The sequence below is a fragment of the Canis lupus genome, chromosome 5 (genome assembly GCF_003254725.2).
Source record: "Canis lupus dingo isolate Sandy chromosome 5, ASM325472v2, whole genome shotgun sequence".
In the NCBI taxonomy this organism is placed as follows: domain Eukaryota; kingdom Metazoa; phylum Chordata; class Mammalia; order Carnivora; family Canidae; genus Canis; species Canis lupus.
This window is the reverse complement of record NC_064247.1, coordinates 66,237,613-66,263,705: the sequence shown is the minus strand read 5'-3', so window position 1 is coordinate 66,263,705 and position 26,093 is coordinate 66,237,613. Positions and strand designations below refer to the sequence as shown.

At 51.1% G+C, this 26,093-nt stretch overlaps 2 long non-coding RNA genes across 6 annotated transcripts in view; one reads left to right on the top strand and one right to left on the bottom strand.

The window, feature by feature from the left end:
- The window catches only part of LOC112646787 (uncharacterized), a 29,537-nt gene extending 10,314 nt beyond the window's left edge, over window positions 1–19,223 (top strand). For 2 of the 5 annotated variants that reach the window (XR_003127890.3, XR_003127889.3), the window contains exon 5: window positions 4,666–5,295. This is a non-coding gene — a long non-coding RNA (uncharacterized LOC112646787). Of the gene's footprint in view, window positions 1–4,665; window positions 5,296–10,583; window positions 10,715–12,374; window positions 12,499–18,040 lie in introns of those variants that run through there. The other 3 variants (XR_007410922.1, XR_007410921.1, XR_004816030.2) reach the window with 3 other exon arrangements.
- On the bottom strand, window positions 166–12,504 carry LOC112646788 (uncharacterized). The gene is made up of 3 exons (XR_003127891.3): window positions 12,367–12,504; window positions 9,557–9,909; window positions 166–7,579 (listed from the first exon to the last, which is right to left on the bottom strand). It is a non-coding gene; the product is annotated as an uncharacterized LOC112646788 (long non-coding RNA).
- Window positions 19,224–26,093: the final 6,870 nt, after the last annotated feature.

Sequence of the window (26,093 nt, the reverse complement as noted above, 5' to 3'; positions counted from 1 at the left end):
TTTCAGACTATCATGTAGAATAAGAAAAGGAAGAAGGAAGAAATTTCACAATGTATACATATATCAAAACATTAAGTTATACACCTTAAATATATACACTTTAAAAAGATTTTATTTATTTATTTATTTATTTATTTATTTATTTATTTATTTATTTATGTTTGAGAGAGGGAGAGAGAGAATGCATGTGTGCATGAGCCAGGAGAGGGGCAGAGTGGAAGGGAGAAGGAGAAAGAATCTGAAGCAGACTCTGATCTGAGCACAGAGCCCGATGGGGGGCTTGATCTCACAACCCTGAGATCATGACCTGAGCTGAAATCAAGAGGACCCTCAACAGATTGAGCCACACAGGCGCCCCAAATATATACAGTTTCTCTACGTCAGTGATATTTCAACAAAGCTGTTAGAGAGAGGGGTGGTGAAGAGAGAACAAATCTCAGCATGCCAGATTTTCCCTTCCTTCACTGATATACAGAATAAAAGTATTTTGAAAGAACATTAAAAATATGTCCCCAGGGTCATGGAGTAAAATCAAAGTCTTGATCCGTGTCTGCATTAGAGGCCCCCAAATTCTCAGGGTGACCACATAATTGGTTGTCCAAACTGGATCCCGTTTAAGAATGAAAGGAGACACTAAAGCCAATTAGTAGATGTTAGCTAGCAATCACCTCAACCTAACTGTCCCAGCCCAAAGGGACTTACAATCATCCTTCAAACCTCAGGCCATGGGCTCAGCAGATCTATAACAAATTTCACCAAAGGATAAGTGATAGAAATGAGGGCCAAGAAAGTATGTATGAATTTGTTCATGATTATCTACTACCCTTTCTTGGGAAGGCCTATCTTTCATCTGTGATGACGTTCTTCCCACTTTTTTGTGTGTGTTAAAATGTTCTTTTCAAAATAAATTAATTGATTATGGCGTGAATGGTAGGAATTTGTTGTTTCTGTTCATCTGTTTGTTTCCTTGTTGCTTTTCAAGAACTTAATAGACACAATGAAAGATGGTAAGCCTACGTCAGTCAGTCCACCTCATTACAAAAAAATTTCCTGGCCACTGAAATCACCAAATATGGAGCCATTTATCTGGACCTCTCTACCTGAGCAAGGAGAAGATACCCCAGCGTGTTGCCCATTGGCTGCCTTACACCCACACCCTTCTGGGAACCACCCATTCCTCTAGTCACACTGCATCATTTCCTACCTATTGTCTGTTGCTAGTGTTTAACTTGGATCCCCTCCCCACAGACCATTAGAGAGGGTCATTCCCTGAGTCCCACAAGAGCAGAGCACCCCTTCCCCCATCAGCCCAGCTCCAGCCCACCCCCACTCCAAGCAGTGGCAGCTCCTCCATCATCACAGATACTGGAATGTGTCTTAGAACCATCTGGCATGCATCACTATGCAAACGATGTCCTCACTGAGGGAGCCCATGGCCAGATTGCTATCTCAAGACCCCATGTTGGGCTGTTGTTATTTTTAAAGACAGCTCATTCGGCCACTGCAGGGAACTAATTTCTTTTCAACAAGGCCTGCAGCCCTGCCTCTGCAGCAGCACCCATCCAGAAGTTAGGGAAGCCAGACAGAGATGGAGGAGGTGGGGGTGGGGAAGTATGATTAGCACAATTTCTAGGATCAAAGTCTTTTATGACCTGAAAGATCTCAGGCTGTTAGATTATAAATTGGGGTTTAATTAGAGCCTTGTCAATCAACTTTTATCCCTGCCTTGGTTTGGGGCAAATGGTTCTTACTTTGTCAACTCATTAATTAAGTCTTTGGAGAACACAGCTCAGGTTTTTATGTCAAGCAGAGAAGCAGATGTGGGTAGTTGTCCACTCTTAGGCAACATTTTTTTCTTCTTTTGGAGAGTGGAGATGGATTTCAGTTGTTTTAGTAAAATAACCAGATATGTAGAGGTTTAAAAGTCTTGAAGCAAAGATTAAAACATAACTTATTCTAGAGGTCCAAGAGCCTGAGGTTTATATTAACCACCTGACTCTGAGTTCTATTCTGTACTGATATACTTGGGCAAGCTCTTCAGCTTCCATGAGCTTCTCTGTGATAACAGGGTGACAGCATCAACTCATGGTATTGTCCTTCTTGTTATTCTTTCATTCAACTACAATTTGCTGGTTACCTACCATGTTATAGGCGCTGGGCTAGGTTCTGGGAATCTCACTGCCAATAAAACAAAAGCCCTTGTGGAGTTTACACTCTGGGCCGGAAAGGGCCAAGGAAACACACATCAACAAACAAATCTATTATGTGGGGGGCCTGGGTGGCTGGGTGGTAGAGCGTCTGCCTTTGGCTCAGGTCATGATACTGGAGTCCTGGGATCAAGTCCTGCATTGGGGTCCCTGCAGGGAGCCTGCTTCTCCCTCTGCCTATGTCTCTGCCTCTCTCTGTCTTTCATGAATCAGTAAATAAAAGTTAAAAAAAAAAAGTCTATGATGCAATGCCCAGGAGAGGTAAGTGTCATGAAGAAAAATTGAATAGAGTGTAAGGAAAAAAAATAAGAGGTAGGTGCTAATGATGTTGAGGATTTAGCACAGTGCCTGGCACATAATAATGGTCAAATAAAATTAGTGATGATGATGGTGGTGGTGATGATGGTGGTGATGTCAGTGGTGATGATGGTAGTTCCTGAAACTCCCTGGCACACCAGATCCCTTCCTTCATTTATTTTTCTCATTGGAAACAACCTTTCAATGATCCTAATTGGGGTGTATGGATGCCATAACTGTGCCCACTTTTTCTTTTCTCAAGTTCAACTCTTTCCCTTAGATTTGGCTAAAGGTTTTGGAATAAGCATTCAACTAGACCTTTATTTCAAAGCAACAAACATGAGCAGCCCAAGAAAGCATCCAAACTGTAAAAGAAAGGGGTTCCTTGTGTTTTGCTACTTGGCAGCGAGCTCATCTTAAATCAGAACAAGACTGATTCTGCGTAGATAGGAACTCTTGGAACTAGCTCTCCTTGCTGCCCCGAGCTGCATATGGCTGAGTGCCCCTCAGCCACACCTGTGCCTTTTATTAAATTCTGGGAAGAAAACCCTTGGACCAAGCTGTTCCATTACTAATTTAGCACTGCAAAGCAAAACAGCAATGAGGAATGAACTTCCCTTGGCCCTCTAGGCCTTAGGATAAGTGACCAGCCCTTGGCAAAATAAAAACAATGGTCATTTCCCCACGACCTAGGGACAGTGCAGAACAACCCCATTCCAATGGCATTCCAGGCTGCCTCCCAAATGTGAGGCCCTCATGTTCATCTAGTTTTGGATAAAATCCATGCATTTGCCATCAAGGCTGGAACCAGGCTAAGTTGGAGAATGAATCTTTTTCTAATTTCTCTTCCCGTCTTCATAAACAAAGGCAGGCAGGCAGATAAAAGGAGGCGAAAAGTCACACTTGGGGAACCCATGCTATTTCTCCTCGTCCTGATACATTAAGAGTGAAAGCGTTTTTGCTATCTTAAGGGCCATTCAAACTAATATTCTACTACCAGGAAGGATAAAAATAAAGTTCTGTTACTTGGGGATTTTTCCCTACAGTGAAAACATTTCTAACTTAAGAAAAGAAGGAATTCATGGATTGTTCTGTGATAGCCCATGGGTTTGAGGGGAGTTTTAGAATGAGGTCCCAGAGTGGTGGGGAACCGGGAGAGCCTGAGGGCCCAGCGGGTGGCCTGTCCTCAGATGCTGCTGTCAGAGTGAGTGAACGCCAACTGTTTCTAGCCTGGGCATCAATCAACACTGATTTGAAATCCAGGGAGAGCAGAGCCCGTCAGGTTGGCCCCACGAGAGTGAATGACACATCCCCTCACTGGCCTGGGAGATGTATGAGTCTGCTCATGCTGCCATAACAAAATGCCACAGAATATCACAGACAGTTATTTTCTCACAGTTCTGAAGGCCTCAAATGCAATATCTAGGTGTTGGCTGGGTACCTCCTGGCGAGAGGTTGAAGTTGTGGACACTAACTTCATCAGAATGGGCCCCACCTTTATGACCTCATTTACCTTGATCACCTACTTTAAGACTCCTCTCAAAATGACCACCACATGATAGGTCGAAGCTTCAACATAGGAATCTATGGGAAAGGGGTGGGTAACATTTCAGTACTGGCAGAACTGGGGAGGGGAACTGGCACTTTGAGTGATAAGAAATTTGGAGGGTGGAGGTGGACACTGGGTAAACACAACGGTGTCAGCCAGGGGGAATCAGCTGACTTCACCTGGCACAGACAGCAGGATAAATGTGACCTGGTGCCACCTGCTGAGATTCATCCTGGGGGCAGAATGTCCTACACATGACGGCCATGCAAATGGGAGCTGCAGAGCCGAGGGGTGGACGTGTAGAGAGGAGGGCTCACTGTGCTGGCAGGGGGCATGACGAGGGCTCAGAGTGGGGCCATCAGGCTGAGCATGAACGACATCTCTGAGTCTGGTCAGCCCCCCTGGATCTTCAGGGCATGCCATTTGCCTGCTGTTGTGGGCATGTACCCTAAGTAGGTGTGACCAGGACATAGCATCCCCATTGTAGGTAAGCTCACAGCCTTGCTTTTGCAAATGCCAGCTTTCCCAGTACCCAGGCCTCCCCTACCCTGCTGCTCCAGCTAGAAACACCTTTCTTTACTTAATACTTATGGATCCCACTTTCCATTCTAGAGTGTGATGCCAAGAAAGGCAGCCTGTGGAGATGCCACTCACAAGCTGGGTGACTCTGGGTGAGTGGCCTCTCAGAGGGACCCTTTTATCACTTCCACGTTGAGGACAGCATGGTGCATCCTTCCTGACCCACTGGCCCAGAATGGGATCACAGCTGATCATGAAGGAGAGCCTCTGCATCCAAGAGCTCTTGACTATAACTCATTCATTTACTCATGTGTTTAATATTACTTTCCTCTCAGGACCTTGGACATTAGTCATTTGCTAATGTACTGTCATTCCAACATGTCATGGGTCTCATGCATCTACAGGATTATTTTAAAAGGTGACACAATCATATTTTTCAAGGCTCTTTGGAGATACCAGGTGAGAGGACTGGTTTAATTCACTGCATTTTAACCAGGGTGACCCATGTTTCAGTGAAGTGAGAAGTTTGTAATGTTTACTATCTTATATCAATTATAGGAATGTACTTTTTATGATAGAAAATTTGGAAAATACAGAACAAATATGGAGAAAATAAGAATCACCAGTAAGGTCACTGCTAAGGAGTGATCACTGATATATATATTTTTTTAATATATTTTTTTAGATTTTATTTATTTATGCATGAGACACACACATACACACACACACACAGAGGCAGAGACACAGGCAGAGGGAGAAGCAGGCTCCATGCAGGGAGCCCGACGTGGGACCCGATCCCAGGTCTCCAGGATCACACCTTGGGCTGAAGGCAGCGCTAAACCGCTGAGCCACCCGGGCTGCCCTCACTGATATATTTTTAAATTACACGGGAGCCTCATCTTCTGCACACACACAGGAGCACACATTCCCAGAATGGCAGACCACACACTGCTCACAGCCACAGGGAGGGAGGTTGTGTCTTCAGGTTCTGCACAAGGTCAGGGAAATTCAAATCAACGGCTCATTATTCCTAACTTATGATCAAATCCCTTCATTTTGGATGCTGACATTACTCCTAACCTTACCTTCTTCTTACAACTGTGGTGATACATCGCCCACAGTCCTTGCACGAACTTCTGTGTGTGTCTCAGATTGTTTCTGGGTTCAGCTGCTAGAAGTAGAATTACTGGATCTAGGAGTGAGGGATTTAAGTCTCTGGGTCCAGATCACCCCCAGCAAGTCCTGGGAATTAGTGCTCTGGGTGGGAGGGCTCCACTTGCCCTGAGCCTTGCCATCTCTGAGTGTGGCTGCTGCAGATCCCCCGGGGTTCCTGGCTCCAGCCCGTGCTGGCCCACCGTGAGCCCAGGGACCTCCTGCTCCATCCTTTCTGCCCGCACCCTCGTCGGCCAGAACCCCCCTCGCATGGCACCTTCAAAGCTATAGGAGTGATGCTGGGGTGCGCTAGGACAACAGGGGTCACGGATATTAGATGCTGGTGAGCCAGCCAGTCTTCCATGTAGAGTATCATGAACCTTTCACTGAGGACAGCCAGAAAGTGGCAGAGCTGGAATTCAAGCCCGGGTGGTCTGGCCTGGAGCCGGATTCCAACCATGTGTTCCAGATTGCAGTCCAGGGCCTAGCACTGGGCGCCCAGCAAAGAGTGACACAGGAGAAATATAGGAGCCAAGGAAGAAAACAAATACTGAGCTGCAGATGAAATAACCTCACAGCGTGACCATGGAGAAAAATCTAGAAGGAAAGGGTGCAGAGTTGAAGGACAGGCGGGGCCCTGGGACGGCTGTGAGACCCTCGCTGTGGGCAGTGTCACTGGCTGCAGGGCTGGGAGCCCATGGCAGCAGGCGAGAGCGGTGGCAGGGAAGGCAGCGGGGAGACAAAGGCCACACAGTGCAGGTGAGAGAGGGTGCAGGTTTGGTCCAGGGTGGTAGGCACCCAGGCGGGAGCCGATGCCTGGTCCCCGACCGGGCTGGGCTGGGAGGGCCAGAGCAGCCCTGGAGGTGGCCAGCGCCGTACTGGCCCGCGGGACTTGGCAAGAATGCAAGGAGAGCAGACATTGGGGCTGGGAATCCAGAGTTCAGGCTTCAACGGAGGAATCTCCAAATCCAAGAATCTGAAGGAGTAAATCCGACAGCGCAGATAGAGTGCAGAGCGTGGTGCCTGGCACCTAGGAAATACTCAGAAATATGAACCATTTGGCAGGTTCTGGAATACCTTGTGGTGGGCGGGGCTCCGCACCACGCAGCCTGCGCAGCGCTATCTTTTTATCATTGGCGGCCTCCTTGCATTTATCTCCCGGTGAAAGGTCCAGGAAATATGAGCTGTGGCTCGATGAGGACCATCCCAGGCAGTCAGGAAAGATCAATGCCTTGTTTGAAGGGTGAGCTCCCGGGGTTCACACCGCCTGTGCACTCTGAAACCTGATCATTACCGTGTCTTTATGAAGATAGAATCCTTGACAGGTGATTATTTTTGCTGTCCCACTTCATATCAAACATGCCAAAGATTAGTCACTTGTTAAGGGCCGGCTGCTGACAGAGGAGGGTGGAAGGGGCAGGCCGGGATTCCCACTGCTTTCTCCGGGAGCTGATTATGCTGAGCACTGACTTCCTCACCCCAGAGCCTGGGCCACAGACAGTGGGGTGCGGGGGGCCTGGGGCTCTCCGGAATGCCCCAAAAAGACTCTGCAGTGGTCTCTGGCCTTCACAGGCTCCTACTGACCATTCAGGTCTCAGCTGAAATGTTCCTTCTTCCAGGAAGCCTCCCTGCCTGGGCCAGATGAGGCTCCCCGTCAAGCACTCTCAGGCAGTATCTGCTCCTTTTCTTCCAACACTCTTGATTCTTGCACCGATTTTATTAACCATCTGTTTTAACTTGTTCAGCACTCGTCTCCCACATGACGAAAGCTTCCTGGAGGAAGGTCTGTGTCTCCTGGTTTCACTAAACCCATCCTGGAGGCTTACACATGGTAGGGATCGGCTGTTAACACGGTCTGCCACAGAACGGAATGGGAAAAGTGGGATTTGTGAGCAAATACCAGTACAGTCACCACTCTGGGCCTTTTTGACGTAAGAGATTAAAAACAAAACAAAACAAAACCCTAGATGACAGGCGTTCACTAATAACCTAAAACCACTGGTTCCAGTCTGTGGGCTACAGATGTTAGAATGAGGAAGAGACAAAATTATTTTAAGGGGTCTGTGAATTCAAGGGGTCTGTGAATTCATTTGCTTTATTTAAATTGTTTTATTATGAAAATTTCTATAGTAAGCAGGCAAATAGTATGATGAGGCCCTGTATACCTGCCAACCACGTCCCATAGTATACGACTTCACCATGTGCCCCAGGCTTCATGTCACTTCTTCCCTATATACTTAAATATGCACCTCTAAAAAATACAGATGTTTTCTTATAATAATAACAAAAGCATCTTTACAGAAGATACTGTCTAACCCATGGGAATTGGATGATTATTATTATTTTTAAAGATTTTATTTATTTATTCATGAGAGACAGAGAGAGAGAGGCAGAGACAGAGCAAGGAGAAGCAGGCTCCCTGTGGGGAGCCTGATGCAGGACTCGATCCCAGGGCCCTGGGATCATGTCCTGAGCTGAAGGCAGACGTTCAACCACTGAGCTACCCGGGTGCCTTGGATTATTATTATTTGAAGCGCGTGTTATTGCAATGGTGGTTTTTCTATATTAAAAGTGCTACAAATTCACAAAGGGCTTTTTTTTTGACAGAGGTATACTTCCATAATTCACAGATATTACAAGTACAATGGCTATCCTGGCAGGGGGGTCTGTGACATTTTATGACATCGTTCATGAAAACGACAAAAAACTGGTCTAAAACCTCATCTCCCTCCTGGTATGCTCTGGGTGGAAATTGCAAAGAGAAGCCATCAGAGAGGCTTGGGTTTCTTTTTCTCTTACTACCTCCCTCACCCCCACCATAGAGCCGTCCCAGGAGAGAAACTGGAGCCAGACGGGAGGAGACAGGAAGGTGGCGGTGGCTGTTCAGGGGGAGAACAGTCCAGAATTGACTTTGGTTTTCAGACTGGAAAGTTGGATTTCGATTCCAGCACGTGGGATCTCTAACAGATAACTGAGTTCTCGCCTGTCTGTTGCTTGCTAACTGGGCCACGCTGCTGGACTCACTTCCTCCAGGCTCCCATTCAGTCATTAGCAAAATGAGGATAGCAATTCCAGCCTCCCACCCGCTGTCCTCGGGGTTAAAGACCCAACTGAGATTGCCATGCACATTTTGAAGGCGTGCCAATGCCCTACCCCGATCGGGCCTTTGTGAAGGGTCCCTTGGTCATCCAGTGCCTTGGGGCCTTGGTGAGCATCCTCCCCCATCCCACTCAACCAGTGTCTCAGTGGCAGCAGCCCCACCACAGGCTGGAGCATCTGACCCACCACCAGAAGCCCAATCCATCTAAACGACTGCAGCAGCCAACTCTTCTCCTCCCCCACAAAGACCAAATGGCCTTGGGAGGATTGGAGCCAAACCCTGCCCCCAGCACACAGCCCAGAGCCCAAAAACTGCTAACCCCCCATGGCAGCTGCCTGGTCCCAGGGCAACCTTTTCTACCCCGGCTTCTCTCTCATTTGAGAACCACCCGAGGAGGTTTCAGAAAGGACCTGCACCCGGGCCCCATCCTGGTGATGCTGGGGTAGGATCTCTGGCACTGGGGGCTGGGCATTGGGACCTGTTGGAGGCTCCCCATGTTATGCCAGTGCATAGCTAGGGGTGAGGGCTAGTCAGCTAATCAATCACGCAGAGCAACAAACTTGACTGTTCAAATCAGGGAGAAATGAGTCAACTAAATCTGTCATTTGATCAAGTCATGTTCTGACTAAAAAAATAATACAAAGTTTATCCAGAGGGATTGACCCACAAAGGTCAAACCAACCACCACTGGCCTCCAACTGTCAATGGAAGAGATTCCAGGGGGTGACTCACCATGAGAACCCGGCTGGCTCTCGTGCACATGGAGCTTCACCCGGCCCGCCACGGCTGCTCTGCAACCACGCACACGTCCATCAACGGGCAGCGGAGGAGCTTCATTCAGGAGCGCACTGCAGAGTGGCCAACTCAGACGACAGAGCTCCATGATTGCCTCAGACGGCTCTTGAAGCATCGTGCGAAACCAGTAGAGCAATTTGTAGAATGAAAGTACAATAGGAAACCATTTATATGCAGCCTAAGAATATGCAGAACAACCTTCATACTGTGTTCTGGATGAATCCACATGTGGCCAAATAGAAATACATGCACAGGAATGATAGACGTCAACATCGAGGGAGTGGTCAAGTCTAGACAAGAAAGACAGGGCGATGGGACCACGGAGAGGTACATGGAAGATCTCCAATGCATCAGTAACATTTTCTTTCACAAAAATAATGTCCAAACACACAGGGAAATGTTAGTGTTGGTTAAGTCTGGGGGGCACAGATATGGTGATTGGTTACTTTATTCTCTGTACTCATCTGTATGCTCCAAGTGTTTCAGATTTTTAAAAGACCAGACATTCCTTGTTTCCTGAGCTGGACTTTAGAGTATAGATCTTTCCGGTTGTAGATCTAAATGAGGATTTTACACATCTCTGTTGAATGTCAACCCTCTGGGTCCTTCATTCCAACTTAGTACAATTAATTTAGTTCATAAACATTTATAATGACACCTGCTAAATGCCAGGTCCTAAGTTGCGGGTTTTTAGAGGTGCTTTGGACATAACTGTCTACTATCATTTGAATTATTACTTCCTCACGCATCTCATGAGAACGGTTTCTGAGCTTTGTGACTTCTACAGTTTAATGAAATGGTTTGTCTTCAGCCAAGTAGATATATAAAAATAATGAGTAGGTCTGCTACACAACAGCATGCATATGGTTACCACCACTGTGTTGTGCATTTAAGAATGGATAAAATGGTAGATTTTATGGTGTGTGGTTTTTTAAAAAAAAAAATTTATTTCTTTATTTGAAAGAGAGCAGGAGCAGAGGGAGAGGGAGAAGCAGACTCTCCACTGAATAAGGAGCCCGATATGGGACTTGATCCCAGGACCCTGGAATCATGACCTGAGCTGAAGGCAGATGCTTAACCAACTGAGCCACCCAGGTACCCCCTAGGGTAGTTGTTTTATTTTATCTATTTATTTTTTGCAGTAAAAAAGAATAGTGAGTAGGACAGGGCTAAGTGCAGAGCTCTGTGGCCAGCTACTAGAGACTTCTCTCCATGTTAACTTTGCCACCCTATTTGAATATGTGCACACGTGTGCACTTGTATATGTCTGTATGCACAACATTTTACATTCAGAAATGTAGCCCGAGTTCTAGATGGTCAGTTGAGGAAAAAAAAATCTTGAAGCATCTTGAAATATTTTTAATGTGTTTGGTGAGTTAGTAGAAGGGAAAAAAAATAAGCGTGGTTGAGCACAGATTTTCCCATGTCTGTTGTGAAGTGTCCTGTGTGACAGTGTCATGGAGAAGAGGAAAGCCTGGGACAGCCTTCCTCAGGGGGTGGAGGGAGGGTGGCCACGAGGTTTTCCCTCCTTGCTTTTCACCTGGTCACCTGGCCAAAGGTGCTCATGTGCCCTGCTGACAAGGAGACCTTCCACTACAGCAGGTGCCTCCTTCGTTACCTCCCCACCCCTCCTTCTTCCGGGATTTTATACTTTTACACTCATCTCTTCCTGTTTGACTTTCTTTGCTGTGCTGCTCTATCAATATTTAGTTTCTAAATATTTAGTTTCTAAATTGCTGTCCTTGTCCTGTTTAGCCAGAACACTTCATTCCAACAAGTCACATGTAAATTCATTCATTCAGCACAGAGGTTTTCAGCCCTGCTGTGAATACAGTCACCTGGGAAACCTCTATAACATACCCCAGCCCCAGGGCAGACCACTCAAATTAGAATCTCCAAGGCAGGGTCCTGGACTGGATATTTGTCAACAGCTTCCCGGATGAGATTACTATGCAGTCAAGGCTGAGAAATGTGGATTTCATAGATATCAACTGAATCCCTCTGTGCACCAAGATGGGACTGTCAAGGGGGGTGACAAGGAGGCCTTCCTGGAAGAGGTGGCAGGCTGCATTTCCCAGAGCACAGCAGCAGCACCCATCCCACAGGCTCCTCGGGGAAGGGACATCCATGTTGCTCATCATGTGCTCGCGTCTACCTCTCTCCACCTGGAAAGTGGGCAGGCCCTGCGACTGCTTTGGCTGATAGACTGATGGAGATGGGATGCTGCCTTTCCCTGTCCTTACCTGGGCTCTGCTTCCTCGAGGCGGCTTCTGTCTACACATTTCCTGCAGCCACTGGTTTTATTGGACCCACCATTTTTGATTTTGATAAGTGGGTTTTTTTCATTTTCACTTAGGTCACTGTAGTTTTAAAAAGTGTCTCTTGAGACTTCTTGGATCACAGGTGATTTAGAAAAGGAGTATGTCTAGGAGGACCCGCTGGGGCACTCTTGCTCAGAACCCAGCAGCCATGAGGAGGGGAGCTAGGGACCTGCTGGCAACCAAGCTGAACAGCCAGAGCCCCTGCTCAGGCCTGTGACTGAGCCCCTGGGACAGCCTGCACTCAGGTGTGTGTCCCCTGCACCCTACGCTATGCCCCAGGAGAGCCTAGTGTTCGCCATGCATGCCTGCAGAGGCTGGTGGACCCAGCTGTTTGCCTCGCAGGTTTGGGCTCAGAGACAGGCCGGGGTCAACTTTGTTCTAGAAGGTGCTGGGACATTGCTTTTCAAGGTTGTTTCTCCTACTTACCCTTGCAGATTTCATTTATGATTCGGTGAACGTCCAGTGACGACAGTCTCCCTTCTCAGTAGCCACACTGTGAGTTGTCTCCCAGCCAGGCCCCCGATGTGGTGGCACGTTAGACCCTCACCAGCATCATTTATCGGCCTCTGGCCACATCTATGGTGACTGCTGGGTGTTCTCAGAGAAGCTCTGCAGTAATGTGAAATGCAGACGCACTTGACTCAGGACGTGGGGGCCATGCATGCTGCAAAGCTGCCCTCTGCACCCACGCCACCTCTGTTCCCATGCTCCAGAGCAGGGGCCAGGTCTTCCTGGTTGATCCCCTCTCTGCTCTGAATGGAAGGATGGATCTGAAGTGCTCTTATGACTCAGGTCTGGCCCCTCAGGGTATCATCATCCAGGCCAGAGTGATTGGTTCATGGCACGTGGTCCAACGTGGCCGATCAGCGCCACAGACTCCGGTCCAGGACTTGTGCAGAGCTTGACATTGTTCGGAGATAGCCTTGCTCCTTCTGGGGAGAGCTGGAAAAAGAGTGAGACCAAACAAAGCTAAGCAGAGATGAAGAGAGCCGGAGCCTGCAGGACACAGTGTGCCGCCGCTGGATGGAAGCACAGCTGTGGCAGGACCAGCCGAGGCTTTCTCCTTCCACACGTGGTCGTTTTGCCTTAAACCGGGCTCAGGTTTGGTTTCTACCACTTGCAACTAGAAGACTCTCAGGGACCCACATGTAGGCAGTGCTCACTGGTCACAGGGTGATTCCTCTCAGGGTCACTGTGCATCCTCGTTTTCCTGGGGTGGTCCCCGTGCCACCGTGGTTCTGGTGTAATTATTAGCAGTGCCCCCTTTACCTCCTGGCTGGATGATAAACCATATGGCTGCTCTTCCAGTTACCTGTCACTGTGTAACAAACCACCTCAAAACTTAATGGCTGAGCCCAGCCACTGTCTTATTTGCACACAATTCTACAGGCCAGGCTGGGTTCAGGTGGTTATTTGTTGTGGCAGCTGGCAGGTTGCCCTGGATCGGCGTGCTGGGATGGCTGTACCTCCCTCTGTCCATGTGGCCCCTCTGTATGGCCTCTCCAGCAAGTGGTGGGACCTCTTAAGTGCCAACTCCGGGTTCCTAGCAGTATGAAGGATAGGTTGCCAGAGTCTCTTAAAGGACAGGCCTGTGATGACCACAGCCTTCCTTCCACTTTTATTTAGCTGAAATGGCCCGGGTTCAAGGAGAGGGGACAGACAGGGCTGTGGGTCTCTGCAGTTGTGGCTCTGGGTGAGACTCCCAGTGCACCATCAAGGTGACCCAACCACCTGCTGTCTGGAGCCCAAACATGAGCCTCGGTCGCCCCGTGCCAGAGCCATGAGCTCAGTGAGTGGGGAGGGCATGCTACTTCCCACCTTTCATGGCTCTGGCCTCAACACAATGAATTCAGAGACCCCTCCTGAAAGTGCCAGCCCTAGGAACATCCTCATCAACTGCAGGCTGGTTAGAAATGAGACTCCCAGGCCCAGTGAACCAGAATCACATCATCACAAGACCCTCGGGGGGACACTGATACACCACCAGGCATGAGAAACTCTGACCACACTAGATTTCACGCTATCTTGGAGGACTCACAGCCAGATTTTCCAAGAAACCACAGGGTCCAGGCAAAAGCCATGCCACTGTGCAAACCACATAAGATGTACCCGGATATCAGGCCCAATTTTTTGCCCCCAGATCTGCCCCAGATGTGAGGCTTCTGCTCTCATCCACGGAGCAGAGGGGCAGCTCAGTCTAGAATAACTCTGGTCCAGCGCGCCCTGACCTGCGCTTCCATCCTCCCTTCTGTAAAGACAGACACAGGGTGGTTCTGCTGCCCTCCAGGCCCTTCCAACCCGAAGACTCTGGGAATCCAGGAAATCCCAATTTAGATACATGACCTTGGAAGCTGGCAACAGAGAGAGTGGGATCCGGAAGGCCCTGCCATTGTGAGCACGAAGTCTAGACGCCGACAGGGAGCCACCAAGGCAGGAAAAAGTGAAAGTCCCCTTTTCTCAGCAGTGGCCTTCCAGGAAGTAATAACCAGGCAGGGCTCGGCAAAGCCCGCCAGGGCCGCGGTCCGGCTACCGCGGGGCACGTCCAGCGCGCGGGTATTGTCCTCTGGTGGCGGTGCGCGTCCAAATACTCACACACCCAACCTAGTGCTTCCTCCCCGATAACGGCAGCAGCAGGAGCCGCCCCCGTGTCATCCTGCACAAACAGGTGATGTTTATTTACTGCGTGTAAAAGAGCCATCTGACCAGCCGATGCCAGCTGAGAGCAATGGGGTCTGATAAAGGCGACTTATCACAAAGGATTAGCCAGTGTTATTTTCTCTTTGTTTGTTTGAAGTTCTGTGTTTGGACAATTGCAGCGAGTCCCAGCGCGGTCGGGGCCAAGTTTAACAATAGCCACCGAGACCGCGGGGCTTGCTCGGGGAAGATGGGGCCGCGTGGGCAGGGCCGGCGCTGCATCAAGGGAGGTCCGCTGCCGGTGGTCGGGCTGGGCTTTGACACCGGGGGACAAAGTGCGGATTCATGAGCCGCTTTGGCTCCGCACACACAGCCAGGTGAAGCGAAACCTCGCTGTGCACGGGTCTGGAGCTTCCCAGGCTTGGCCGCACGTCGGACCGGGCACCTTGGCAGCTCCTGGCTGCCCCCCGGGGCAGTGCAAGCCCTGGCTCCGAGCACCTGGGGATCCCTGGGTGAGATGCAGACTCCGACTCAGTACGTGCCAGGTGGAGCCTCGGGTTCTGCATTCCTGACACCCTTCATGACCACATCTTGAGCAGCAAGGCCAGATGGCTGCTGCCCTGATGCCTCCAGGACCGCCCCCCCAGTATGTAATGAAGCTACCAGGTGGGGAGAGGGGTTCTCTCCTGTGGGAGACGTGATGGCCAAGTCGCTGCTGATGGGGGAGAGACAAGCCGAGCTCAGAGCCAGGGATGAGAGTGCAGCCGTGAGTGACAGGACAGGTTGGAAGGCTGGGATGGGTGGGCAATCACCTAATATGGGCCCGGGAGTAAGATCTCGTGGGTTAAGATTCTTTGAAAAGCATCTCTATTGAGACAGAATTCACAAACAATAACATCCACCTGCTTCAAGTGTCCAATTAGCACACACGTCCCAGAGTGCTGTGGCCTCCGCCACCAGGGAGAGCTAGGGCTGCCCACTCCCGCGGGTGCCACTGCAGACCTCCTGCCTCCTGGGAGGCCAGTGCTGCGGCGGGAGAGCTTGGGCGCGCAGGCCCCGGAGGAGGAGAGGCAGGGCAGCTGGCCATGCAAGGGGGAGGCGGGGAAGGCGGACGAGGCTGAGCATCTTTGATTCTGAAGCCCTCCAGGAAGCCCCCAGGCCAGATGACCCTCACTTCCTCTGGTGCTCTTATCGTCCACACCCTGTAGCCTCTGGACCAGCTGGAGGCCCCCCCAGGCAGAGCCTGGTCTCACTCCTGTAGCCCACACCTGGCCCCCAGAGCACAGGGGGTGCAGTGAGAACCCACATGCCGAGAGCTTGCTCTGAGGCTCCACTCTGCCGTAGTCTGGATGGAGATGGGCAGGGTGTGGCCCTGGACCTATCCTCCGTGATTTTACTTTATTTTATTTATTTATTTTTTAAATTTTTATTTATTTATTTATTTATTCATGAGAGACACAGAAAGAGAGAGAGAGAGATTGACATAGACAGAGGGAGAAGCAGGCTCCATGCAGGGAGCCCGATGCGGGACTTGATCCTGGGACCACAGGATCACGCCCTGGAGCCAAAGGCAGATGCTCAACTGCTGAGCCACCCAGGTGTCCTTCCTGTGTGATTTTAGTAGAAAGAGCACGGAGTCACCACCCAGACATTTTCGCGTCAAGCTCACGGTTGGCACCTTGGGGTCCTCATCTGTCAAATGGAGAGGAAACACCTCCCAGGCCTGTGGCCATCCCAGGGGTCCTATGGCCGGCAACACTGAGCACTGGGTTTCCTCCTGGGTACAGTTGGAACCAAAGTCTGGAACATTCCAGTGGAATGTTAAGAAATGGAGGTTTTCTTGGAGTTGGAGATGTCTTCAGGAATGAGCCTCCATCACTGCTGACCATTTAGGCAAACACTTTCCCGAGACATTACGAAGGGGGCTTGGGGGAGCCTGACCATCATCACCATGAGCTTCTGGGACGGACCATTCCTTGGGCAAATGGCAAATTCTTACCAAGCACTGACTGTAAGCTCATGTGTGGAGCCGATTTTGGTAGGAAGTTGAGCTGGAGAATGACGGGTGCCATTGAAGAAGTTAGGGGACCCCAAGAACAAACTGGTCCACAACAACCAAGACCAGAGATTACGCACCTCACCCACTCCATTCAGTGTTTGAATGCTGCCAATGCTGCCGCTGCTTCCTGCCCACTGTTTTCACTGGGGATTTTGTTTCGGGTGTCCACGTGCCCAACTAAAATCTCGTCTTGTTAGTGGATGTGACTGGGTGGACTTTTGGAGGGTATTTTAATACAGAGACATGGTTGCTCTTCTTTTGCTCCTCACCTTTTGTCCTTTTGAATGCCTGCAATTACAGAAGCCATGCAGGTACATGACAATGACCGTCACTCACAAAGGTGGTGGAGCAGGAAGACACAAGCACCCCTGCACCAGGGCAGCATTCTGAGGCTGGTGCAATGGCCCTGAGGTACCTACCTGCAGATATTTGTGTGCAAGACACACCAACAGACGAGCACACTAGAACTCGGATTGGCACTCTTACCGGAAAGCTATTGCCCACTCAGGCACACTCCTGCCCCAGGTCACAAAGTAGCGATGGCAGAGATAAAGCCAGGTAAATTTGGCAAGATTACATGAAAGTGCCCTCCCTATTCACTATTCCAGACAGATGGCAAACGGTAGTGACATCAAGCTTCCTCGGCCTCAGCATTCGTGACCTGGGGGCCTATGGGACCACCCCGTGCAGGATCCTGGGCTACATCCCGGCCTCCACCCATGAGATGAGATGCTGGTAGCAGCCTCCCCCCATTGTCACAACCAAACATGTCCCCAGACACGTGCCCTGGGGGAGACACATGGGCCCCTTGGTGTGGTCCACTGTAGGAACCTGGGGGTCAACTCAGTGATATGGAGCCTTTATGGGATTTGAAACTGGGGAGGACCAGGGCGTACCTAGCGTTTTCCCAGCATCTCTTGCTGCCAGGTGAGAAGGCAGTGGAGGAGGAGGTTAAGAATGGGGCTGGAGAGTCAGGGAGGAGATGACAGCAACAGTCCAGGGGGACACAGCAGAGCTTGGCCAGGTGTGGCTTGCAGGTGATGAGAAGTGAGGTGCTCCAGATGGAGTCTGAGGGTGGGGCTGACAGGGCTGCTGACGCAGTGGGAAGAGTGGAGGTGGTATTTTCTGAGACAAGATAGACTGGGGGTGGGAGCAGGTGAATGGGAGAAACCAGAGGTACACAGATGATGGTACTGATGGGTGCTGACAGGCTTTCCCACTGGCCGGTGTATGCTCTGAACCTTCCGGAATGAGACTTCTGCTTCTGACCCATTCCTTTGCTTCAGAAGACCCATTCACATGCACAGGGGCAGCAGTGTAGGGAAGGCAACTGCTCACTGGCCATGGGGTTTGTCTGCAAAATCCCCAAACATTTTCCCAAATGAGGTTGAAATTCATTTTTTTCAGATCCCTGTGGCCTTTCAACAAATGCGCTCGGGCAAAGCAGTCACCAGCACTCGTGGACAGTCTGGCCATGGCGCCTCCAAGGCACGAAATGAACAGACTAACCAATGTGCTCCTGGAGGTCTGCCATCGCATGGGAACCTGGTTCTAGATGAGTGACAGTCACAAACAGCCCTGCCAGAACTCATGGGACAGCGCCCTGCAAGCTCTCCCTCCACCCAGCCATGGCAATGGCGAAAGCCACCACCCCACTGCCCACACAGTCCCCGGAGCAGGACGGAACACCTCGTCCGCTTGCAAGTTGACACATCTGGAAAGTGGCCAAAGCACCCAGTGGAGATAGCAGCTCCCTTATCTGCACCACCTGGTTCTCACGAGTAAATCCTTCACACCAAAATGACATGAATAGAAAGTTTAAAGGGACAGAGCCTCGACTTGGTGTTGCACTGAGTTCCATGTAAGCCATCACAGATGGCCCCAGAAAAGTGCTCTTTGGTGATTAAGAGGAATGGGCAAAGCAGAGGAAGGTTTGTCCTGAGAGCTTTCTCAGGGCTGTTAGAGGCAGCCCCACAAAGCCGGCTCACGTGCAACTGGGGAGATGCCCCGCCCCAGTGCCCGTTCTGCTCTGGGTCACCAGCCCAGCAAAGCGGACGCAGACATCGAGCTGGCTGGCGGAAACCAGAGACAGATCCCCTTTCAAAACCCACGTACATCAGAGAAAAGGAAAGCAGATCGTGGACAAAGTTTGCATCCCTCCACCTGACATGCCAGTTGCCTTCGGGTCACTCAGCCGGCAGGACAGGCTAGGGCTGCTGCCATGATGAGACTTGGTGACATAGACGACAAAGGCTGGTGTCTCTTCCAGGCGGTGTAATCCCCCAGGGGCTGACTGTGAACCCACTGCCCTTGTTATCAGCCTCCACCACCCAGGAAGAAGGAGCCACAGTAACGCTCACTACGGACTTTAAAGCTTACAGTCGGAAGATACGCTACACCTGCCCCCATCTAACTGACCTCTCCCTGGGGACACAGAGAGCTACAGACCTGCATGCGCCTGGAAGCTGGGACCCCCTCCCCAGACTCACTGGCCTTTCCTTTGGCTCCCAGATGCACAGAGGCCGGAGGCTGTTGCCACGGCCACAGTATTACTGTTTTATAATTCAAGTCATGATCATAATAACACATATTTAGCAGGTGGTTATCAGGTGTACAATTCCTGGCCGTGTGTGTGCCACGAATCCATTCTTTCACTCACTTAGTAGTTTTACTTTTTTTTTTTTTTTAAAGATTTTATTTATTTATTCATGAGAGACAAAGAGAGGTAGAGACACAGGCAGATGGAGAATCAGGGTCCCTGCGGGGATCCCGATGCGGGACTCTATCCCAGGACCCCAGGATCATTCCCTGAGCTGAAGCGTCCCATCACTCAGTAACTTTATATTGAGTACCTACTATGTGCAGAATGTCACGCTTTAGTCTTTGGAATGACCCTATAAGACAGTATCTAAGTCAACAGTTGATGCAGACAACACCGCCCATCTTAGAAGCTATGCAGAAGGGAGTATATTTTAGAACTCTCCTGTACTCTGGGAGGGCCAGAATCCGGCCTGGAGGCCCCGCAACCAGCCTGATGTGCAGCTCAGCTCTGAGGCCTCCGGGAGATGGTACCTCAGCTCAGAGGCCAGCGCTGGGCGGTAGGGACAGAAAGTGTGATGCTACTGCCCCCATAGCCAGACCTTCCACTAGTGCCCTGGCCTGGCCCCCCTCCTACGCTGCTTGCTTGCTTCCTTCCTTCACACGCTCAGGCTCCACAAGGGGCGGTTGGGAGACGTGTATCCCGGGAGCAGGACACAAAGTGAGGTGCTGCTTGAATGTTGCTGGTTAAGCTGCAAGCACGGCAGACGCTCAGTATGGGCAGTGTGTTCTGTGCACGACACACGGAGACTCCAGGAGGTCCAAAACAAACCAGCACGGCCGCCCAGGCTCTCCAGCTGCAAGGCGGCACATCTGGGCCAGACCAGGTCTACCCCCCGACCTCCACCAGCCCGGCACCCAGCTGTAGGCCCAGCCCAGGTGAATACGGCGTCAGGTCATCACACATGCAGAGCACGTTCCTCTGGGGATTTTCCTAGCCAGGTAATTTGACATCTAGACATTGCACTTCCCTCCATTGCCCTTGTGACATCGAAGACTCTCAAACGAACAATCCAAGGAGCAGGCAGGTGTCCTCCCCAGCATCTCCCTAGCCTTCCAGCTGCAACTCCCACATCCCCAGAGCCCCTGCATGCTGCCTCCAGCTCCACACCTGGGAGAGCCATGCTCCTGGGAAGAGTGGGGCCTGGTGGGGAGGCACGTTCTCAGGTTAGGTTTATGCTCTTACTCCGACCTCTCTACCACACGAGTTCTTGGGCAAGCGCTTCACCATTGACTCTCAACTTCGCCATCTACAAAATGGGAATAAAGCAATATACGTACAGCAGAGCTCTGAGTAATATTGCTCAGCGGGGCAATGAGCATGACAGCCATCTCCAAGCTGGGAAAGGCTCTTTGCAGATTAGCTGATTGGCAGCATCGCCTCTGAATGATTTTGTTTCAATTTTGCCAGACATTTGTGATTATCTCCCTGGTAGGATAGTTACATCTTAGCTAGCAGCGCCTTAACCCGGAAGAAACGTTGGAATTCTATCTTAGTTGGGAACACCTACTCAGCCTCGCCCAGGACATCAGGAAACTGGGTACTGGAATCAGACCTCAATTCAGGTCAGAGCCTTCATGCTTTTGGGCTGTGTGACCTCGGGCAGGTGTCTTGAGTCTCTGAACTTCCATTTCTTCATTTGTGAAATGAGATCAGATAAACACATGCTTCATGGGGTTACGTGAGGTCATGCATACAGCAAGCGCTCAGGCATGCAGTTAGTGCTCAATAATTGCTGATGGTGATGGAGAAGAAGGAGACCAAGAGGAGGTGGGAGGAGAGCATGGTGGTGTTTCTCACCTTGTCTGTCAGGCCAACCCTCAGGAAGGGGAGGGCAGTGAGGGATGATGCCCCTGGGACTGGCGACAGCTGGGAGCTGCCATGGCAAGAAGTGGGAGCAACGAACGTCCTGACCCCTCTCTACTCTCGCCCTCCAACTGGGAGCCAGAGCCAGAGCTGAGTGCTGAGCAGAGACCAGTCTTCTAGGTACAGGGGTGGGCATCCCAGGGAGGAGAGTGAATCCGGGGATGGTGGAGGCTGGGGATGTACGTGGGAAAGCCCCCTCTTCCTCTTCTCTTGGGTTGCCTACCACCCAACCCTCCATACCAGGCACATTGAAGGCAATGGCCCTCCCTTCCCACCACCTTCTCCTCGTCCCCAGGCAGGAAGCCACATGGCATTTGCCTCCACCTGGCGGCTGGCACTGCATTTCACTGGGACCTGAACAATGTCAACCAATCGATGCCCAAAGAAGCCCCAGTGCACAGTGCCCTGGCCCTGATGACGGCCTTTCCCGACTCCCAACGAAGTCACACATGTGAGGCAGACATGCTCAGCAAGAAGGTGGAACCTGGTTCTGACGTGGGGAAGGCACCCTGGGTCTCAGGGCAGTGGACATGGGGAAGTGGTGGCCTTGGGACCCACACACCAAGGGGATGGTGAGCGGATTGGCTCTATCGTCTATGAAAGAAGAAGTTCTCCTTCTGAAACAAAACCCATCATGCACAAAATGGTAAGAAGACGTTCATTTACAGAATCAGAAATCGGGCTGGCAAGAGCATATTTTTCACCTAACATGAGACTTCGGACAAACAGAGAAGAAGGGAGCTAGCAGGAGCTGACCCAGCTCCCAGACACTCCCGCCCCTGTTCCCGCCCCTGCCATGCCCTTCCCTTCATTTGCAGGACACCCAGGCCTATCCCGCCTTGTCTGAGGCCACAGCAGTGCAGGGATGGGCTATTTCTCTCCCCCCCGGAGGGGATGAACATAGCACAGCCGCAGGACAGAACCCAAGCAGGACAACCAGAAAGTCAGGGGCTAGTCCAGCTCTTCCGATGCCAGGGGTGGGAAGCGAGTTTCTACTGCAGTCCCGGGGCAGGAGGGGAGCTCCTAGCAGACAGAGTTTCACGATGTGGCTGAGAATTTAGCCCATGACACACAGAGTGGATGCCCACCCGGAGGCCATCAGCCCGACAGCTCCCAGCTGAGGCCCTGAGACATTCCAGCCAGTGATGCCCAGGCTGGGACACATCCCACCAATGAGACGACGTTATTGGAACATCCAGGGTCAGACAAAGTCACCTGGTGTTGCTCTTCTAACTAACATACGACCTCAGGAGCATGCCTGCAGTGGTGGAGGGCATCTCTAATATGCACAGATTGCCCCTGTTAACAAGCTGGGACAGGCTTTGGCTTGAAGCCTTTGGCAGGGCCAGGATCCAAGGGATTGTCAACCAAGTCTAGGGGATGGGCAGGTCAGGGAAGGCTTCCTGGAGGAGGTGCTGGGCAAACTGAAAGTGGAGCTGGAGTCTGTCAGATAAAGGGGTGAGCAAGAGTGCTCGAGGCAGAACGGAGGATTTACTTTTCTGCCTTCCCCCTCTGACCAGCCACCTGTCACCGGTGTTGGGGGCACGGCAGTCTTGGCATGTGGCTAAGTAAGAGTCGGTGAGTGGTGTCTGTGTTGTGAAAGACAGAGGTGCCAGCGTCACAGGGGACGGCTGGGACATATCTGGCCTCCTGGCGTCGGCATTCTCCTGGGATATGCACGCTGCCCTGTGCTGAGTCACCTGCCTCCGCAACTTGGAGGTGCAGAACCAAAGGCTGGACCGGGGAGACAAAGATGCCCGTGATGCCGCACAGAAGATGAGTGTGGCGGTGGAGGGCATCCCAGGTTTGGGACGCACAGACCCAGATGCCAGTCTGGAACATCTCTCCAAACAGAGGCACGTGGTTGTGGGTGGAGGATTCAGTTTTCTTGGACTCACAGTCAAATGGAAGTTCATTTCCACCAGGGGTACTGTGGACACCTTATGCGTGAACCACAGCCTTTTAAATCATTTTCGATGGGAATGGTAGAGTCGGTAAAGTCCGAGCATGCCATTATAACTGGAGTTTGGAAAAGCATGTTGGAATATTTTAATAAAACAAGTAAGAAATTACAAACTCCTAATTTGGACAGATCTAAAGGACACTCCTCTTTGTGGTTAAATTCCCTTATTAAAGAACCAGGAGACAAATGGAGCTAAGATACTGACACCTGGAACACAAATGACACCCATAAGGCAAGAGAGCAAATCCGGAGGTTGAGAAGGGAGTTAGAATGGACAATGTCCAGGTCGTAACAAAGGCTCCTTCCTATATGATGGAAATCCCACAGAAGTTTCCCTCAGTTTGACGACAGTTTTGAAATTTCGCACCACAGTCGCAGGTGCGGGCTGCAGTCCAGGTGGAAGTAAAGGACACCGTCGTGGAGAGAAGAGACTTTTCCCTGAACTGCCAGCACACGCACAGAGGCCACTGGGACTGGCTCTCCTCCTCCTCCTCTCTGTAGACGTGACCCAACGGGTCTCATGCAGGAGGAGCTCAAAGAATACACAGCCCCAGAAAGACGGGAAAGTAGAAGCATTATAGATGTGTGTCGGGCTGCTCATGAACAACACTATTTGTGGGTTTAGGGATGCTTTTTAAAATCTGGCATTTGTTAGGGTTTCTTTTCTGAATCCTCACTTTTGTAACTGCTTTTATCTTTTCAATTTTGAATTATTTTTCTTAAAGAGAGGTCTCCAGATTGTGTAAGATTTGAGTCCAGCAAACTCGAGTCCACCAGAGGTGCCAGGAACGTACCTTTGTACCTCTAGGCCAGCCCGAGGTCATTCACTGCAGGACGGCTAGCAGGTAGCCGGGCTGCGGCGCTGGGGGCTGGAGCCCTGGCGGGCCCGGCTGGGCCACCGCAGCTCGGAGGGTAGGTCGCAGGGTAGGTCGCGGCCCCGGAGGCCTTTGCAAGCGGCCTGCTCATTAGTATCACCGAGCTCACATCTGGGAAAACGAGCCCCCCACCCAGCCTCTGTCCTTGAGCCAAAATAACATGCTCTAAGCTCTGATACACTTGAAAGTGAAACCACATGGTTTTTAAAGGTTTAAAAGCTCGTTTGAAGAAGGGCAGAGGGTCAGGAGAGTAGGAACTGCGTTTATGAGAGCTGGCATCTCCCACAAGGAGGAGTCCACCTAGAGCAGCGGCGAGCTGCGGTCAGCGCTCCTGTCCACAGGGGCGAGGACGGGGCCTTACGAGCCAGGTGGTTTCAGAGACGGGGAGGGGGCCCGGGGATTGTGGGGAGAGGGCTGGGGATGGCTGGGGACAACCCTGTGCTGCGGCCTGCAGATGCGACGCCAGCCAGGACGGCGGGAACTGGTCCTCCACACATTTCTCACGTGCCAGAAGACCGATAGAACTGCTGCCGAGCATTGGCACCTTGTTCAAAGTCACCATGACATCTGGATGGCGAAGTGTTGATTGGAAATCTGCTTCTTCATGGGAACCTTCAGAACCATAGTTGTCAGGTGGACCCAGAGTGGGTGCTCAGGTTTGTCATCTGAGCTCATCACTGCTGTGGTTTCTGGGATGTCATTTTGAGATTGTCCAGTTATCTCTGTTTTCAGCACTCAGGATACCACTGTCGGGGCCCTTTCGTCATGATCTGTAGCAACAACAACAGCGCTAATACTGATGGGCCTGTCCATCTTGTACTTCACGGCGTACGATGGTCTTTCTTCATGAAAGTAGTTCTCACAAGAACCCTGGTGAGGAGGTGTCGGTGGTCCCTCTTACAGGAGAGGAAACACACTTGAAAAATATATGTCCATGAGGGACTTGTTCAGAGTAAGCAGCTGAACGGGACTGGAGTCCTCGGTGTCTTTGGCGTTTGAACTCCTTTGGAAAGTTCTTTCAGCACTTCTTTTTAATTTCCCGCCATAACATAAGGAAGGGCATAGCTTGGGTTTCAGGGGTAATACCTGTCCTACCTGCCTCGTAGAGTGAGATCAAACATCCATATCCAGCAGGATGAGGGCACCCTGGGAGACCTGCCCTGGGCCCCAGGCCTTGGCATATGCCACCCCTCACCCGCAGGACCTTCCCACATTTCAGGCTCCACCCTGGGTTCTCAGGGGCTACTAGGCCCTCCTGGGGCCTCCCAAGGTAAACGGGTGCAGTGCCCTTCCTCATTCACCTGGATCATTCTCATTCCCCACAATCTGAAATGAGTTCCTTCATTCCTTCCATAGCTTCTTTCACATCTGGTTCACTCTGCTGGATGTTAAGTTCACAAGGTCCAGGTGGAGCGAACCCTTTCCTGTTGTCCATCTCCCTCCAGAAGAGTCATAAGTACCAAAGACACGTACACCATCTGGGGGTCTCACGTGGAGACACTGCTATTCCACACAAGCTATGAAGGAGCCAAGGACAGACAGCTAGGTTGGAATCTGTCTTGTTTTGGCTGGAGAACCCGGGACAAGGGACGAGAGAAGTGTCTGAGCCTCAGTTTCCACATCTGTAACATGGGTCTAATGGCAGTGCCATGTCACTGGGCGGCTCTGAGCACCAAGGACAAAGCTAAAGCATAACCCAGTGCCTGGACCAGAGCGGGGCTCAGCAAACACCAGCTGAGGAACATTTCAGCTATGTGAGTAACAGCACTGCCCGGTGCTTACTCCCTACCGTGGGTAAGCCTGTGCAGCCACTTGACGGGGCTCAGGGGGCCTAGGCAGCAGGGAGGTGTCATTTCTGGGCATGTGTGGGAGGGTGTTTCTGGAGGAGGTTGTTAGTACTGGGGTCGGAGACAGAGTGAAACGGCTCACCCTGGCCATCCACTGAAGGAGGAACAGAACGAAAATGGGCGGGAAGGTATATCTGCTCTCCAGGTGAGCTGGGACACCCATCTTCTCCTGCCCCCAGACAGCTGACACTCCCGTCCTCGGGCGTCTGGGCTCCGATGGTGACGCACACCCTCAGCAGTGCCCGTTCGGGCTTCATACGCGGACCGCACCACACCACCGGCTTGCCTGGCTCTCCAGCCTACAGGCGGC